Here is a 5,329-nt window from a genome sequence, read left to right as displayed (position 1 = left end):
CCAGTATTCGAGTCCTAGAAAGGCTTTGATACTGCTTTCGGGAGCTGAAGACCAGATTTGTGCCGCGTATAGGGGAATAGGAGTAACACATCTGTTGATGTATTGCTTCATCAGACCGGGGTCTCTAATACCGGTGAGCTCCTGCCTGGTTGCCCAAAGCGCCGCGTATGTTTTGTTACGGATGTATGCGAAGTGCGGGCGGAAGGTCAGGCCTTCGTCCCACTTGAGACCAAGATCAATGTGTGACTGTGCCTTTTGGACGAGGATGCCGTTCACAAATATTTCCATTTTGTTTGGCTTTATTTTATTTGTGAAAGTCATATGTGCCGTCTTTTTCCCATTCAACTGCAGCCCGATACAATCTAGGTACTCTTGAAGTTCTTTTATTCTAGTATTAGCCACTTGGTTGTGGTAGTCAGCTGATTTCTGATCTCCTGAGGTAATAAAAAATTTTATATCATCGGCGTATGTGATGAAGTGCTTCTTGTTCTGGGCTAAGAAGGGTTCGAGGGCTATGGCAAAAAGTGTGGCAGACAATACTCCGCCTTGCGGGACACCTTTATCAACCTCATACGTTGCGCACATGTTTTCGTTTGTCACCGCAATTTGTCTGCGCCGAAGAGTGCTCTTTAATAAATGGAGGGCATTTCCTGTAATGTGGAAGTAGTCCCGCAGAATGACTATGAGAGCTGGGATGGATATGTTATCATACGCGGATGCCACATCTAAATAGACTACGTCCACCTGCTGCTTACTGTTTAGTGCTTGCTGGATCCTTAGCAGTGTCCCCATGAGGTTGGTGATGGTCGATCTCTGCGGAAGTACTGAGTGCAGGTATTCTGGCCTGTGCTTAAAGCAATGCTCGATAATGGTGTGCAGGATTGTTTTTTCAAAGATTTTTTGCAATGAGCATCCGATAGCGATTGGTCTGAAGTCTTTTGCAGATTTTGGGTTTTTTATTTTGGGGATAGGTTTTACAAAATAGCTTTTCCACAGCTTCGGGAAGTTCTCCTCCATCAAAATTCTCTGGAATATGTGTAGTAGTACATCGATGATGTAACAGCTACAGATTTTGATCATAAATAGTGGGAAATTATCTGGCCCAATTGTTGCTTTATTTGGGAGGCTGTTGATTGCACTTTTTAAGTTGTCTCTGCTAATACTGATTTCCTTTAGATGTCCATTGTTAGTGACAATCCGATTACTATTGATAGATTCCTTAAACCCCTTGATTACATCTTGTATCCTGTTATTGTTTGCTTCGCTGTCAATTTGGTTTTCCTTGAGGGGTGTTCCGAAAGTGGCTTCGGTCCATTCCTTAAAGGATGCCTCAGTCATTTTATGCGCGAGGTTTTTTTTGCTGACAATTCTTTTGCCTTTTTTTAGTTTTGCTTTAGCCATATCTATGTGTGCCCGTTTCTTCTCCTTCATGAACCGTGCTCTTTCATGTTTGTACCGGGTGTGGTCCTCTGGATGTCTAGTTCTTTTCCATTTCCTGAACAATTTTTGCTTATTTTTGAAGATTGCTTTCAACTGTGAGTTGAACCAGGGCTTTGCCCTGTCTGATAATTTAATTTCCTTAGATGCTCCTTCTTCAGCCATATGCATGAGTGATTGTGAGAGCGCTGATAAGGCATCATCAGTGCCCAAAAGGTATAGGTTTTGCCAATTATATGCCATCAGATGTTTCAGAATGACGTCACTTTTAATATATTTTGATGAGAAAAGTATCTTTGTATCGCTTTTTGGATGCGGACCAGTTTGGCGGATGTCCCGGATTCTTCTTAAAGTGGCTTCACACGTGAGCGGTTGGTGATCCGAAGTGAATTTCATGTAGCTATTCCTCAACTTTATATCTGGGGTATTGTAGTATATGAGATCTAGGCACTGAGTTCCTCTTGTTGCTGGTGTTTTCAATTGGATCATGTTTAAAGCATTCATTGTATCGTCCAACTCGCTTTTTGCCTCCCGATGTTTTGGTAGTGGCATATTGAGGTCTCCCATTATGATTGTGTCTGTGTTCGTGCTCAGATTTGAGGTGAGCCACGTAAGAAGCTCGGCTCTGTTTTCTTTAGTGTGTTCCGGTGGTAGGTATATTACGCCTAATTGCAATCTCCTCGTTTCCTTGCCAAGAGTGGCAATGATAGCCTCGAAATTCTTCGATTGCGCCTCGAGTTCTTTGACTACAGAAAATCCTTTCTTGAAAAGAATCATTACACCGCCTCCTCTTTTACCCTCTCTTCCATTTGCGATGCAGTTGTAACCGGAGGAGTGTGCAAGGGCGTCCAGGTGTCTATTATTATGGAGCCATGTTTCAACTAAGCATACGCAGTCATTCTCCGAGTTGAGTAGTAAGGTTTGTAGTGCGTGTAGCTTATTCGATATACTTCTTACGTTTTGCAAGAAGATAATGATCCGGTTCGAGTCTTTTGCGAGAGAAAAATTGACTGTTGATTGCTATTGGGCTCTTCGTAGGTTCGCGGTGCTGTTCCTAATTGTGGGCCTCCCAGCCCTTTCTCTATATGTCTTCACCAGCGTTCCTAATGGCCAGATGTTTCTGTCCAAGAGCCGTCCTTCACTATTTAGTGGGCAGGAGAGTATGAAAGAGGAATATGCAGGATGTCGTGTGCGTATTTGCTTGACCTCTACATCCATCCCCAATCCTCTGTCGCACATTTCTTTAATAAGATTTGGACCTGTCTGAGGATTGAGTCTTGAAATAAATATCTTTCCTCTGGTTTGTACAGAGGATATGTTAAATCTGTCGGCAAGCCTCTGACTGTGTCCCGCAACACGATTAGTTGTGGTCTCGGTTCTATTGTGCTCATCATTGATTTGATTCGTTTTTTGAACCCTATAGTCCGCGAGATTGTTCTCAAACATGGATTGATTTGCGCGAGAGGGTATCAATGGGGCAGATTCACTCGTCTTGTTCTGTTGCGGTGCCTTCTGTCTAATGGTCGCAATCTGCGCAAAGGTAGGTTGTCTAGTAAACCCAGCATTTATTTCAGTCGTCAATGTGCTCTGGGGGTTGTCATTGGTTGATAGGGAGAGGGGACTAGCATTTGCGAGGCCTATTCTTGTTTCTGGCCTAGTCGTGTGGTCTTTCTCAGTGGAGATTTCAGATCTTGACACTCTTAGACGCAGTAGTGACTCGCCTCCCTCATTTTTAAAGTTATTATTCCTATCATTTCTTGCTTTTCCCTTAGTATCCCTCTGTAATTTGGATGTCTGCGTATGCTGATCTGTTCGTGCCTTATCCGCCTCCTTATATTGGGCCCTATTTTCTTGTTTTTTCATAGCTAGTACAGCAGTGTCGATTTTTCTATCCGTTAGTTGTAACTGCGCTAATAGTGTGTTCAATTTTTCCTCTAATAACTTTTGACTTCTGCTGATTTTAATGTTTTGCTCCCTTAGTTCATTGTTCTCCTCTTGGATCTCACGTAGGGCCCTGTACATCGGAGAGAGGAGCTCTGTTAAGTAATATTCGTGATTACTTGTGTAGGGTTCCGAGCCGCAGTGTTGTTTTTTCTCAGTTCCATTGTAATGAGGGCTTTCTGCAACACGCTGTACAACGAAGTTTGACATTTTTTCAGTGTCTTGGGTTCTGCTAAGAAGTCTCCGATGTTCGCAGTCATCTGGACATGCGTCGCACCCTAGTATCTCCGTTATCGAGTCACCTATGACATTAATTGGTTCTTCGGGTATCCCAGAGCAGATACCTTGAGAGGAGTCCGTAGGCTCGCGTTCGCTGCAGGCGTCATCGCCCGACTCGCCTTCGCTAGACTCTTCTTTAGATGGCTTATTTACCCGTTCACCCCCATCGTTCCCTTTCTTGGATTTACAAGTTAGACAAAGAAATTTCTTCTTCCTAGCTCGATTAAGTCGAGCTATGTCCACCGAGGAGCAACATCTTCCAATAACCGCCTTGCATCCGCTGCATTTAATAGCGCATTTGCTCACTTTTTGGCATATATTACATATTTGATCAGTTGCTTCTGATCCCTGTTTTTCCATATTTTGTAATCCAGACATGTGTTTCCCTTTAGCTTTTAAGGTCGCTCTTTCCCTGAGGGCAAAAGAAGTCTAGTGAGCTACTGTAACTTTACTAAAGCCTTTCTGCCCACCTATTAAGGGGAAGTACAGCGGGAGGTATGACCTTGTAGTGATTTCGAAAGACTTTACCCTCGATAAGCGGACACGTTGCGTTTATACGAACTAGAAAATGTCCGATCAGGTATTCGCAGATTTAATCTTTAGAAATCATATTTACCTGCATGCTTTCGTCTTCTGTTCATACTTGTTTCAAAAGCTGGAGAAGAGAGCTACCCACTGATATCAATTACAACTAGTTTAACACTTTTAATCCATACTAAATTAAGGTAAAAAGCGGAGCACATAATTCCTCAGTTAGTCAACTTCCGCTACCTAGCGGATCTTCGTGTCTCAGGTACCATCCTTGCCGTTTGGCGCTTTTCCTTCGTTGTGTTTCCTTTGGATACACGAGGGGATGGCCCGGCGACAACCTCAGCCCACGAGTGGGGGGCCAACTTTTAGCCGACTGATTGCTACAGAAATTTTGAATATGAATGTTTCTGGTGATTACGTTAGTAAATAAATGCTGCGTTCAGGTCAGTATCCTGTGCTTAATTTTTTCTCCTTCTTAATTTGAGACTTGCGTACTCTCCCCTCCTATTACAAGTCTGGAGTGGGTCGGACCGTTAATGCACGAGTTATTAAAGAGGCCGATGGTCTACCAGGCGATGGTCTAATGTTGCGTTGAGTTTGCGATTGTTGCTTACATGTAAATAGAAGAAAGGGCATTCCCGAAGATAACATTTCAGTTTACCCCAGTGCGCCACTGGATTCAGATCTGGGATTGTGTAAAATCCCTGTCCAATTCCTCAAACTGATCATGTGCATAGTAATGGTGACAAGTCGAAGATCTCATCACCGTTGAGGCAGACTTGTAACACTTCAGGATGTATTTAATTTGCCATGATCAGAGCTGGTGAATGGAACGCTTAGCAACGTTAACTGCCTTTTATACTAATCCCTGACAGATAGGCATCTGCAATTACACATCTCTTTTGAGTGAGGTAAGATTTTATAATTTCCATTGCTGGTATATACCGTCGAATATAAGTGGTCTTCTTCACTTCCCGAGACCTTTATCAGGGTCTATGTCCGTCACATGCTACGTGATTGTGTTATTTTCAAACACAGGCACCAGTCACGTAATGTGTGTGCGTTAAATATGCTTCAGTGCACAAGTTCTCAACTGTCAAAATAAAGTGGGTCAGTGTAATTTGAGAGATGCAAATTTCCC

This window comes from Mastigoproctus giganteus, chromosome 4 (genome assembly GCF_048544385.1).
Source record: "Mastigoproctus giganteus isolate SK-2022 chromosome 4, ASM4854438v1, whole genome shotgun sequence".
Lineage (NCBI taxonomy): Eukaryota > Metazoa > Arthropoda > Arachnida > Uropygi > Thelyphonidae > Mastigoproctus > Mastigoproctus giganteus.
The sequence above is the reverse complement of the archived record's forward strand: the minus strand, read 5'-3'. Positions refer to the sequence as shown.